The sequence below is a fragment of the Panthera leo genome, chromosome B3, assembly GCF_018350215.1.
Source record: "Panthera leo isolate Ple1 chromosome B3, P.leo_Ple1_pat1.1, whole genome shotgun sequence".
Taxonomy (NCBI): domain Eukaryota; kingdom Metazoa; phylum Chordata; class Mammalia; order Carnivora; family Felidae; genus Panthera; species Panthera leo.
In genome coordinates this window covers 92,262,159-92,277,094 of record NC_056684.1, presented here as the reverse complement: position 1 = coordinate 92,277,094, position 14,936 = coordinate 92,262,159, and positions in this window count along the sequence as shown.

Here is a 14,936-nt window from a genome sequence, read left to right as displayed (position 1 = left end):
ATCCACAGTCGTCATAACATTTTCACCAGGAGAAGATCCCATCTCAAGAAACCACTTTCTTTGCTCATCCGTAAGAAACGACACCTTATTCATTCAAGTTTAATCATTAGATTATACCAATTCAGTTACATTTTCAGGATCCACTTCTAATTCTAGGTATCTTGTTATTTCCATCTGCAGTGACTTCCTCCACTGAAGTCTTGAAACCCTCAAAGTCATCTGTGAGGGTTGGGGTGAACTTCTCTCAAACTCCTGTTAAGGTTGATACTTTGACCTCTTCCCATGAATCATAAATGTTCTTAACTGTATCTAGAATTGTGAACTTTTCCACAAGGTTTTCAAGTTTCTTTTCCCAGATCCATCAGAAGAATCACTTACTATGGCAGCTATATATAGCCTTACAAAATGTATTTCTTAAATAATAAGACTTGAAAGTAAAAATAACTCCTTGATCCACAGACTGCAAAATGGATGTTGTGTTAGCAGGCATGAAAACAACATTAATCTCATTGTACATCTCCATCAAAGCTCTTGGGTGACCAGGGGCATTGTCAATGAGTAGGAATATTTTGGAAAGTATCATTTTTTTTTTTTTGCAGTAGCTCTCGACAGTGAGCTTCAAATATTTAGTAAACCATGTTGTAAACAGATGTGCTGTCATCTGGGCTTTGGTGTTCCATTTACAGAACACAAGCAGAATAGATTTAACATAATTCTTATGGGCCCTAGGATTTTTGAATGGTAAACAAGCATTGACTTCAACTTAAAGTCAGCAGCTGCATTAGACCCAGACAAGAGAGACAGCTTGTCTTTCAAGCTTTGAAACCAGGAATTATCTTTTCCTTTTTATAAAAGTCCTAGATGGCATCTTCTTCCAGTAGAAATCTATTTCATCTACATTGAAAATCTGTTGTTTAGAGTTGCCATCTTCATTAATTTTCTTAGCTAGATCTTCTGGACAACTTGCTGCAGCTTCTATATCAACACTTGCTTCTTCACCTTGCATTTTTAGGTTATGGTGATGACTTTCCTTAAATTTAGCTTCAAATTTTACTTCTGCAGTTTCCTCTCCTTTCTCAGCCTTCACAAAACTGAAATTTGGGGACTTGTTCTGGATCAGGTTTTGGCCTAACGGAATGTTGTGGCTGGTTTGACTTTCTGTCCAGACCACTACAACTTTCTCCATATCATCAGTAAGGCTGTTTTGCTTTCTTACAATTTATCTTCAGTGAAGTATCACTTTTTTTAAAGTTTTTATTTAAATTCCAATTAGTTAACATATAGTGTATTATTAGTTTCAGTGGTACAATTCAGTTGTACAATTCAGTTCCACACTTCCTCACAACATTTGGTTCTAGTCCTTAATCTCCATCACTTATTTAACCCTTCCCCCTACCTCCCTTATGTTAGCAACCAGTTGGTTCTGTATAGTTAAGATTCTGTTTCTTGGTTTGGCTCTCTCTGTCTCTCTTTTTCCTTTTGCTTGTTTGTTTTGTGTCTTAACTTCTACATATGAGTGAAATAATATGGTATTTGTCTTTCTCTGACTGACTTATTTTGGTTAGCACAATATTCTCTGCCTCAATCCACGTTGCAAATGGTAAAATTTCTTTCTTTTTATGGCTGAATAATATTCCATTGTGTGTGTGTGTGTGTGTGTGTGTGTGTGTGTGTATCACCTCTTTTTTTTATCCATTCATTAGTTGATGGAAACTATTTCCATATTTTGGCTATTGCAGATAATGCTGCTATAAACATCAGAGTACATGTACCCCTTTGAATTAGTTTTTTTTTTTGTTATTCTTTGAGTAAAACTCTAGGAGAGCAAATGTTGGATCCCAGGGTAGTTCTATTCTTAATTTTTGATGAACATCCATATTGTTTTCAGAGTGGGTACACCAATTTTCATTCACACCAACAGTGCAAGAAGTTATCCTTTCTCCTGATCCTCACAAAACCTGTTGTTTCTGGTGTTGATTTTAGGCATTCTGACAGGTGTGAGGTGATATCTCATTGTAGTTTTGATTTGTATTTCCATGGTAATCATTTAGGTTGAGCATCTTTTCATGTGTCTGTTGCCAATCTATATATGTTCTTTGGAAAAATGTCTATTCAAATCTTCCACCCATTATTTAATTGGATTATTCGTTTTTTTGGGTGTTGACTTTTATAAGTTCTTTATATATTTAAGACACTAACCCTTTATCAGTAATGTCATTTGCAAATATCTTCTCCTATTCTGTAGGTTGCTTTTTAGTTTTGTTGATTATTTCCTTCAGTGTGCAGAAGCTTTTTATCTTGGTGAAATTCCAATATTCATGTTTACTTTTTCTTTCCCTTCTTCCAGATGATAGATCCAGTGAGAAGTTGCTATGTCTATGTCAAAGACATTATTGACCCTGTTCTCTTCTAGGATTTTGATCATTTCTTGTCTCACATTTAGGTCTTTCATCTATTTTGAATTTATTTTTGTGTATGGTATAAGAAAGTGATCCAGTTTCATTCTTTTGCACATTGCTGTGCAGTTGGTTCCGAACACCATTTGAAGAGACTGTCCTTTTCCCATTGGATACTCTTTGCTGCTTTGTCGAATATTAATTGACCATAAAGTTGTGGATTCATTTCTGGGTTTTCTGCTTAATGATCTATATGTCTATTTTTGTGCCAGTATCATAGTGTTTTGATCACTACATCTCTGTAGTATAACTTGAAGTCAGGAATTGTGATGCCTCCAGCTTTATTTTTCTTTTTCAAGGTTACTTTGTCATTCCATACAGATTTTAGCATTGTTTGTTCTCGCTCTGTGAAAAATGCTGTTTGTATTTGGATAAGTATTGCATTAAATGTGTAAATTATTTTGCAAGTATAGACATTTTAATAATATTTTTCTTCTAATCCATGGATGGATTGTCTTTCCATTTCTTTGTTCTATCTTCAATTTGTTTCATCAGTGTTTTTTATAGTTTTCAGTGTACAGATCTTTCACCTCTTTGGTTAGGTTTATTCCTAGGTATCTTATTGTTTTCAGTGCAGTTGTAGATGAGACTGATTCCTTAATTTCTCTTTCTGATGCTTCACTATTAGTGTATATAAATGCAGCAGATTTCTGTATGTTGGTTTTCTATCCTATAACTGTACTGACTTCTAGCAGTTTTTTGGTGGAGTCTTTCAGGTTTTCTATATAGCGTATCATGTCATCTGCAAATAGTGAAAGTTTGGCTTCTTCCTTGCCAATTTGGATGACTTTTATTTCTGTGTGTGTGTGTGTGTGTGTATGTGTGTGTGTTTGATTGTTGTGGCTAGGAGTTCCAGTACTATGTTAAATAACAGTGGTGAGATTTGGACATCTCCATCTTGTTTCTGATCATAGAGGAAAAGATCTCAATCATTCCCCATTGAGTATGATGTTAGCTGTTAGTATGATGTTTTCATATATAGCCTTTACTATGTTGAGGTATATTCCCTCTAAACCTACTTTTTTGAGGGTTTTTTTTTTTACCATGAATAGATGTTATACTTTGTCAAATCCTTTTTCTGCATCTATTGAAATGATCATATGGTTCTTATCCTTTCTTTAATTAGTGTGATGTATTATGTTGATTGATTTGTGAATATTGAGCCACCCTGGAAACCTAGAAATAAATCCCACTTGATCATGGTAAATAATTTTTTAAATGTATTGTTGCATTCAGTTTGCTGAATTTTTTCTGTTTGAAAAAATTGAGAATTTATAAGCTGTGTTCATGAGGGACATTGGTGTGTAGTTCTTTTTTTTTTTAATGGAGTCTTTATCTGGTTTTGGTATCAGGGTAATGCTGGCCTCATAGAAAGGATTTGAAAGCTTTCCTGCCTCTTCATGTTTTGGAATAGTTTGAGAAGAATAGGTATTAACTCTTATTTAAATGTTTGGTAGAATTCCCCTGGGAAACCATCTGGACTTTTGCTTGTTGGGAGCTTTTTGATTACTGATTCAATTTCCTTTCTGGATAATGGTTTGTTCAAGTTTTCTATTTTTTCCTGTTTCAGTTTTGGTAGTTTATATGTTTCTAGGAGTTTACAATGGAGTATCACTTTTAATTTCCTTCAAGAACTTTCCTTTAGTATTCACACCTGGACTAAGTGTTTGGCACAAGAGGCCTAGCTTTTGACCTATCTTCGCTTTGGCACATCTTCTTCACTAAGCTTAATTATTTATAGCTTTTGATTTGAAGTAAGAGAAATATGGGTCTTCCTTTCACTTCAACACTTAGAGGCCATTGTAGGGTTATTAACTGGTCTTACTTTAATATTGTATCTCAGGGAATAGGGTGTCTGAAGGACAATGGGAAAAACAGGGGAACACCTGTTTGGTGGAGCAGTCAGAACACACACAACATTTATCATAAATTTCGCTGTGTTATATGGGTTCAGTTCATGATGCCCCCAAACAATCACAACATCAAAGAGCACTGATTGTAGATCACATAAAAGATGTAGTAATAATGAAGAGTTTAAAATATTGTGAGAATTAACAAAATGTGACACAGAGACAGAAAGTGAGCAAATGCTATTAGAAAAATGATGCCAGTACGCTTACTTGATATAGAGTTACCACAAAATTTCAACTTATAAAACATGAAATATCTGTGAAGTGCAGGAAATAGAACTGCGATCAAATGAGGTATGCCTGTAACTGGCACATGTGATAGATTAGATTCCCTAAATAAGAAGACTTTGAAGCTTTTAAGAGGATTGTACTGTCAAAAAAAACATGACATACTTTAAGAAACTTTAAAATTATTTCTTCAAAGCTTAAAATAATGATTAGATCCCTAGCATTCTCTAAGTAGGCTATGAAGCCTATTGAGCCTACAAAGATGACATTTCCCCCCCTAATGCCCAATATATGTGTCTAAGTAGAATAATATAATTGAAACACAGTGAAACCTTGGATTGTGAGTAACTTGGTCTGTGAGTGTTGCAGAAGATGAGCAAACATTTGTAATAAATTTTAACTTGATAAATGAGTGATGTCTTGCAATATGAGTATTACATGGTGCTGAATGTTACATGATCACACCTGAGCCAGTCGTTCTTGAAATTTGCTTTGATATACAAGTGCTTTGATATACAGGCATTTCCAGAACAAATTATGTTCACAAACCAAAGTTTTAGTAATCCCTCAGAGGAGAGAAGCGAAGATGAAATAAAACAATGGATGGAAACTTCCTCCCAAGGAACAGAATTATGAGCTAATTAAGAAATGTTTTTCATGTAAAGTAGGAAGTCCTTTAATGTCTTCTGAGAGAGATTTCAGAATGTTACAAGTGGCTATTGGGCATATTTTCTACTCTTCCATTTTTCAAGTTGAAATGTTCATTGCAGTGATAAATACAGCGTTCCTTAATTGTATATTATGTGCATGGGATACACTTATTATTTCTTTTAGATCTCCAGATCAAAAAACATGAATGTTTGATCCCTTCCTCACACCATATATGAAAATAGCTTCTTTGTGGAGTAAATATCCAAACTTTAAAAGCATTTTTATTTATATTGAGAGCCCCACTTTTATTTCCTCCAAAATTCTCTAACAAAAACTCAATTCTGGATATTTTAGGTGGAACATTTTGAGGGCAGGGGTCAAAAGGGTGAACAATATTAAGATTAATGTTGCTTGCTTACGGTAGTGGCATGAGTGATGTGGTACAGAAAAAAATACTACTCTCTGGTGTTGATCCTAGCTCTTTTAGTTGCCTAAATTCATCAATCATTGTTTAAATTCACCAGCTAATTTCCAGTTGGGTAAAAAAAGAAGTTACCCTAGATATTGCATCATTAAGTACACATGGATTAGAATAAAGGGATGCATGATATATATTTAGGCATTTAATATTAAACACCAAAAAGATCTGACTGGTAGATGATTGAATTCATGCTTCATTTATTCCCATAGCTGAAGATGAATTAACATAGGAGAATGTTTAGAAATACAATATAAACCATGACGTAGTTATACAGAAGCCATATAGGAAAAAAAGAGTAAACTTGTAAACATTGTGCTAATGACTCACACACAAATGCAGCTTTATACTATAAATGGCTGTTTTCAGAAAAATCAACCTTGTAGAGGAACATGCTTTGATTGCCTGAAGCTAAATTATCTGCACAGCTCAGGGAAAAAATAAAGTAACATTTTGTAGGTATCAGCATAATTTCTGGCATGTTAATCTGGTACTGAGGCTTGAAAAATGTCATTCAATTCTCTGTTGGGGGTTATGATAGCCATTAACAGAAACATGTTTAGATTAGACAAACCAGAGGACAAGAGTGTACAGTACATTGAAAAAGAGTCTGGCAATATTTCCATAAATAGAAGGAAGGTAAAATATTTTGAGTGTAAACCATTCTGTTATTAGGTTCCTATAATACTATTTTTTTTCTTTCAGGAGTTTGGAGGAATTTCTAAAACTTTTTTTTTTTTTTTAAGAATAAAAGTTTATCCAGCATTTAGATACATAATCAAGTTCATCTGATGACTCACACCCTGCACTTTCAATTCCATTTGTCCCTATTCTTGTCCTTTCTTTCTTTTCCAATGTCAGTTATTCTCTTCCTCCTGGAAAATTCCCATTATTATATAACTATGTGACAATATATTTTTTTATATATAAAAAGAGAGAGAGAGTGACAGAGAGAGAGAGAGAGAGAGGAGAGACAGAGAGAGGAGACAGAGGGGAAGAGGGGCAGAAGGGAAGAGAGAGAGAATCTTAAGTAGACTCCACGCTGAGCATGGAGCCTGACACAAACTGTGAGATCATGATCTGAGCCAAAATCAAGAGTCAGGCACTTAACCAACTGAGCCACCCAACAAAAAGATTATGTTATAATATTTTAACAAACATTGAAAATACCCCTTTAGCTACTTCCCCATTTCTCTTCTCACCTTTATGGTAAAATTCCCCGAAATGTTTACGGTTGGTATCACCACTTTCCTGAATCCGTCTAGGTTTTCATGTCTATCCATGCACAAAAACTTCTGGTTTCAAGATCATCAATAGCTTCTATGTTGTTAAATTTACTGATAAATTTTAAAACCTCATGTAACTGGACCTATTAGGGGCATTTGACCAAAATGACTATCATAACTCTCCCTTGAGATCTCTTGTTTCTCCTTCCATGTTACTGAAGACTCTCTTAAAAGAGATACTGAAGTATCCTTTCTCATGTCTCTTCATTGTCCTGACTTTTAAATATTAGGATGCCAAAAACCTCAATCCTCAAACATCATTTCTTTAACAATAGGAATTTTCTAACTGATCTCAATCAATGATGTGCACATATATGTCATCTGTATGTTGATGACTCCCAAATTTATATCCTCGGTACTAACTCTTCTGTAAACTTCAAACACATAAATTGCACTCGCATCCTTCTAGCCATCTCAAACTTAATGTATCTGAAAAAATTCTTGATTTCAGTAGGAAATCATACTCAGTCATCCTCACTCTAAAAATAGCAGCTCCATTCTTTCAATTACACGGGCCAAAACCCGAGAGCAAGACATAACTACACTTTCTTTCATGCACCAGCATGAACTATTGGTTTTATCCTTAAAATATATCCAAAACCTAACTCACCATCATTTCTCATTCCAATTACTGCAATACTAACTTTTCAACTTCCACTCTTCTGTACCTACATGCTTGTTACCTATAATTGTGATGCATTCAATCACTTCTTTCTCTGAAAGGAAGGAAAAAATATGTGTGATTCAACCCCTGACTTCTACAGGTCTTTGTTCAAATGGCTCACCATCAGGAAGAAACTTCCTTCCTCCTTTCTATAAAACAGCACCTTGTTTACTATTACTCTTATCTCCTTACACTGCTAAAATCTCCTGAATAGTACCTTTTTACTTCCTGTAGTGCAATTAATTCATTTTTTCATTCATTCATTTATTCACTCATTCACTTTTTGTCTGTCATACTTCACTAAAATGTAGACTCCACAAGAGAGGTAATTTGTTAGTTTTGTCCATTGTTGTGCCTGAAACACTGACTGGCAAATGACAAGTGTTCAATAAATAACTGTTGAACAGATCTCAATCTTATCTTGACTTCTAGTGATTCTCAGGAGTGTCTAGTCACACACAATAATAGCTGAAATTGTACTTAATTTAAAGATATTTGTTTTAGCTCTAAACATCACTTAAAGTCCAACTGCCATAGCCCATATCTCTCTTTAGTGTTATGTTTGCACTTGTAATTTTGTACTCTGCCGAAAAGAGTTCACTCGGAATAGAGAGAATAAGGTGACCCTATAGAGCCAGTCATATAAACCAAACTGAATGATCACTAGGTTGGTATGTTGCAAGCAGATCATAGTAAAACCACAAAAGAGATGTCTGCAACAGTAAAGTATGCCAAACTTCTCTTTCTGACTTTTGTTGGGTGAACAAAATGATCAGTTACTATAAAAAGAGAGAATTCGTTTTAAGAGGCTTCAAAGCCTCTGCTAAATTAAACTTTTGCAAATATTCCCTTGTAGAGGAGTGTAATATTGGTGTCTTAGTGTAAATATATCTTCTATTGATTTTAAGATGAATATACAATTGATCAAAATCAGTGACCTAGTTTCTTTCTGAATGTTACTTATTCAAAAATTTTCTCTCTCTCCTCTCTCTGCCCCTCTCCTCCTTATGCTTGCTCACTCTCTCAAAATAAATAAATAAACTTTATTAAAAATAAATTGAAGGATCAAAGGAAAAAATAAAATAGAAATCATAAGAAATAAAAGATACTGAATAAGATCAGATATCACAAGAAATATAAATTAATTAAATTTGATTGTTAAAAGACAGAAATGACCATATGTGTTAAAAAAGTTCAGTTATGTGGACTACAAATAGGCTCACCTAAAACATAATGATGTAGAAATATTGAAATAAAGAGCTAATAAATACATCCCAAAAATACTAATCAAAAGAAAAGAACTATAATAATTATATTACTTTCAGGAAAAATAGATATTAAAGAGAAAGGCAATTATCAAAAATAAAGGTCATTATGCAATTATAAAAGAGGCCAGAACTACATGAAAAGCCTAAATCTGAAGACATGAAAACATAGCTATGTGTGTGTGTGTGTGTGTGTGTGTGTGTTCGTGTGTGTGACACGTATAAGTAGTGTGTATACCTATAGTTTGAACTAGAAGGAGAAATTTACAAAGTTGAGATCATGTTGGGAGATGTAAATAAACTATGTCTGAAGTTTAGAAATCAAATAAACTAAAAGAATAGGAACCACATGAACATAATTAGCAAATCTGACAAAATAGCAAATAGAGTAAAATTATTTTTAGGCACACATGACATAATTATAAAATTGACTAAGTAACAGCCACAAAAAGTCTCAAATATAGTAAAGAATTTAGAGCATAGAAAACATATTCTCAAACCACAATGGAATGAAATAAAAAATCAATAACAACAAAAAACAAAAAAAAAAACAATAACAAAAATAGCATAAGACATTTAAAAATCTGAACAATTTATTGTTGAAGGATAAGTCATGAGGTCAAGCAGAAAACATTTATAATTGAGTATCTACAAACTAAGCATGAAGACTGTTTTGAAGGAGACGCAGCAAGGATATGTGTACTAGCCTTAATAGACATCATGAGCTTCATAGTGCAGGACAGTCAAGGAAGACAATGGCATAGAATAATGAACAGGGTTGCCTGGTTGGCTCAGTTGGTTAGGCATCCGACTTCCACTCGGGTCGCGATCTCATGGTTCGTGAGTTCGAGTTCCGTGTCAGGGTCTGTGCTGACAGCTTGGAGCCTGGAGCCTGATTTGGAGTCTCTGTCTCCCCCTCTCTCTGCCCTACCCCTGCTTGCACTCTCTCTCTCTCTTTCTCTCAAAAAATAAATAAACATAAAAATATTTTAAAGATTAAAGAATAATGAACATAATATATGGAACTTGGAATGGCAAAAATACAAATAATTGGGAATTAATAAGGAATGAAGTGGAGAAAGAATGGCAAAAATACAATTAGATCCCTACCATATACTACATATTTAAAACCCTAAATTTGAAAAGCTAAACTTTAAAATTATTAGTGAAAATTATCAAAGAATAATCATACTATATCTGCTTTCTGTCAAGGTAAAGGAGAATACTTTAAATAAGACACAAAAGCACAAAATGCAATAGGAAATATTTCAATGAGTAATTGAGTTCATTAACATTAAAAATCTCTATAAACCTAGGTTCAAAAAACAAAGACAAACTGCAGATTTGGACAAAATATAATGATTAAATCACAAAGGAAAACCTTATGGAAATCTCATAAGACTGGGCAGAGACCACAAACTGACAAACCACAGAAGAAAAACCTGGAAGTCTCGTATGTTATGAAAATACAGCTAATTTTACTACTGTTCACTTACAAATTAAAATAGCAATGATAATATCATTTTATACCTATTAAGTTGGTGAAGTTGTTAATTTGCTAAAACTAAGTGTTGATAAGATAAGAAAATAAGACACTCAGAGAACTGGTAAGGATTTAAATTAGAATAACTATTTTGGAGAGCAATTTGAAATTGCAAAAACCACAGATAGTACTTTATTTCATTGTAGAAATCTTTCTCTCTGTATAAATTCCCTTTCTGTTTCTCTTTCTCTGTCTGTCTCTGTCTTTTTATCTCTATCTATACACATACTCACACATGAATTCTGGTTTATGTTCACATGAAGACTTAGAATATTGCAGCACTTTACCAAGTAAAAGAATTACAAACAATATATAGGTAATAGGCCAATGCAGAGATAAGCTGTGGTTTAGTCATATAATTGAATACTATGAATGGGTTAAAATAAAATAGATGTACAAGTTTCATGGAAACCTTAAAATAATAATGTTCATTGGAAAAGGAAGTTAGAATGATAAGAATTGTATAACAGAGTCATGATTAAAATAAATATACTATATATTGATTATAGATACATGCATGTCTGTAGTGATTTGAATGAAACAACAACTTGAGGTAGAGCTTGTCTCATGGTAAAACAGCAGTAGAAATGGGATGAGTGGTGGCTTTTGTATAGACCTTAAAATTTTGCTCTAAAAAATATGGAGATTTGAAACAAACATGGAGAGATGTTAACATTTGCTAAATCTGATATGAGTGTCTGCTACATTTTTCTAAATGTTTTCTCTAAAATGTTTTGTCATTAAGATGAAAATTTTCCAATGATAATTGAGGTTTATCTGTTTATAAACCTCTATTGTCTTGCCATCTTACAAATACCATTACTATTTGGTCCCAATCTACTTCTCTGAACTGTAGGACACTTTAGCCATGGTCTGAGACCCCCAATTTATACTCAGAGCTAGTCTCTCTTGTGCTTAGTCGCCAAATTTGAAGAAGGGGTCCATAATTCCAAGTACTGACATACAGTGTTTGCCATGAGTTTAGGTAACATGACCATTCTTAGGCAGTACCAGGGATACACTGTTTGCATTTCTACATTGCCATTATTTTTGTCTTGATTAAGTGATTAAGGCAAAAGACTGTTGATCTTAAAAGATGAGGGATGTTGGAATTCATGCCACCTAAAAACATACATAGCAACCAGTGTCCTTTAGACTCCTCTAGGGCTTGGGTGCAAGCCAACAAACAGATACTTCCCCAAGAAACACATACCATCAGTTGTGAAATTTAAAAATAATTATCAGACACTCTTATCCTATAATGGCATAGTCACATGTTTCAATTTGCATGTTTCAATTTGATCTTTTGTATTGACTTTTTTTCACTTATCCCCAGTCGTTCTTGATTCATTTGTGCTTCAAGTTTGATTAAAATCACGTATTCATCAGGATTTAAAACTTTCGTACTTGTTTAATCCTAGAATTTTTAATGGTTTGAAAACAATGTAATCACACATATACACACATACTCTGGTTATATTAATATTTATTACAGTCCTGTAAGAAATATTTACTTTTTCAAATTATCCCTAACAAAACTGTCAAAGCAATAACACCTTTCTGAGACTATCGAATGTGAAAGGAAGCAAAAAAAAATTCCATCTACTTATAAAGCTGTTTGTCTACTTAAAATATTTAGATGCAAAGTGGCAGTTCATTCATTTAAGATGTCTCACCTCAGTGAATAATTTAGTGACTTCAGGATTTGTTTACCTTTCTAATATTGCATAAATATAATGAGAGATATGAGTAGGATTAAATATGCTATTTTAATTTAGTTTACTGGCTTACAGTGGACTTTCAACCCTCCAAAACAAATATTTATACCTTTCTCATGATAGCAAATCTTTAAAATGTTTTATTTTATGGGAAGCACTTTAAAAATGTGTCTGTGATGTGGCCAATTATATAATATACTTTTGAATATTTAGAACATTAAAATGCATTTTATCTAATCTCTTTCAGATTTTAATTTGAAAAACATCAGTGTTTCTTTTTATTTTTTTATATTTGAGATAATGATATGATATAGATAGGCTATGAAATTTTGCCCACAATAAAGCTGATGTTCTTAAGTGAATATTCAGACTCCAGACTCTTTAAGTCATTATAACATATCTTTTTCCCAGTTCTAATTTCAGGTGGTGATAGATTAATTTAATTTAGTTTCTAGACCTGGCAGGGAGATAGCATGGAGACACGTGCCATAAGTTACTCACCCTGTGGAGATAACAAATGGCTCATTAAGTATAGCATATTTAATTATGGAATTATAGAGTGGAAGAGATTTTTGAGGGCTTCTAGTTTAACCTTTCTTCCAATCTAAGAACTTTTGTCAACATGCCAGATGGATGGTTATTTAGCCACTATTTAAACATGTGCAGCATTGAAGATTCCACAGCTTTTAAGGGAAACCTATTACATTTGGGACTAGGAGAATGATGAGAAAATTCTTGCTCATATATACCTAACAGATGCTCTTTTAAAATTCAGTCTCTTGGCCCCTGTTGTACAGCACAGTATCCATTAGTTACTTATTATACTTGACAATCTTTTGGATGTTTTAGTCTGCTATAATGTCTCTTTATCTATTCTCCAAATTAAGTCCTGAAAATTGGTTAGTGAAAATAATGTGTTTGATTACATAATGATGAAATATAAATAAAAAGAGAGAAGCATAACCAGGAAAAATAAGTGTTTATTAGATCAGTACAACAACGGGAAGGACATAAACAGAAAACCTATGTGCCATGATGGTTTCTATGTTTCATCTTCAATTTGGGTTCTGTACTTCCTAGTAATCAAAGTGAAAATGGATGATATGGTCACTTACATAAAGTTCCTCTATAGAGTTCCACAGGTTTTTCACTGACATACATTTTGAAAGGATATATTATGTGGTAATTCATATGTGGTTCTCAGTGTTTTAATGGCCAAATATCTTCAATTAAATTCTTTCAGCACAGTATCATTATTGTTGCTATGGTGTTTGTGTCTAGAACTTTCACAAACCTCTGACATATTCAGAGAAAAAAATTGGAATGTGTCATTCATTTTCATGTGAATTATGAAATTAGAAAACATGGGCAGTCGACCCTACATTTAATGAATCTTGTCAGGCTGTCTGATATTTCCACAACATAGGCTGCAAGGATCTGTTATTCCCCAGATAAGCCATGTCAAGAAATAGGCTTGGTCATCTCTGAAAGACTCAATAGGGAGTTATTGGCTACTGAGATGTCTTGCCTTCTCATAGGAGTCCTAATAGGATTCCTGCTGCTTGGCACAGCTTATATATCTTCATTAGTGCAGCACTGCGTGCACATTGTACTTCAGAAGCCTCAGTGTTTTCACAGGGCTGAAAGTGCTAATTCCCCAAGTTCATTCCAGGGCTATCAAATTCAAAATTATTTTTCTCTCATTTTATTTTTATCCCTACCATGAGGTCAAAAAATTAAACTGAAAATTGAATGACTTTTTCTTGTCTAGAGCTCAAAAGTGACAAAAATGATTTTCCAAGTATTTGTTAAAGCAAATCCACCATTCCTGCACCAAGTCCGTTCATTAAAGTATGTCTATTCATAACGTGGCTGATTCTGATTGATAGGTAATGCCATCATTTAACAACATCTTCACCGTGCATCTCTTGTAATTGCTGCAAATAGGCAATTCTAGAGGTAAATTATAATCTTTATAACAATAGCTATTAGGAAGCTATTTGTTACACTCTCTCTGATACTCTGTTATCTTGGAAACAGTAAATGAAAATTATTTGATAGAAAATCCTGTTTGATCTAAAGAATGCTGGAAGTCTCAAAAATAGCTTTATATAAAATAGAACAAAAAAGATAAGTTACTCACCACAGCCAAACATAATTATTTTAGAATATTAGATAATGAATTATCTCACTACTTTTATTGTGGAAGACAATGTAAACAATTCAAAATAACCACATTAGCTAGAAAATCAGTTCAGTCGAGTTTTTATAAGAGAACTTTGCCATTTTCTTGTCTGTACTTGTATAGATGGTCTACATGCACGCAAACGAAGTGGTGTGGAAACTACACAGTTAATGCATCAGTAGAGACAAATTAGAACATTTAGCCTCCAAAGGAAATTGTTTGGTTTTATATTATCTGGTTTGTCTCTAATTTTTCACTGTCTCTTTTGATCAAGTCTTTTTACATGCCTTTTCTTCACGCTAAAGGTAATGAATACTGACTATGTTTTTCCACTTCTCCGCATAAATAAGAATTAAGTACCTAGAGACACTTTCTCATGTTTTCTCATGTTTGTGTCTCATGGTGTTTATTATTATGTCTGATATTTAGTTTTGCAAGAGAAAATGTATTCAAGTCAGTGCTATTATAAATTTTAGCTTGTTAAACAATTGTCAAATACTCGGTTGCGTAGTGTAAATTATTCATGCTAACGTCAAGTAATAACAAGATGGA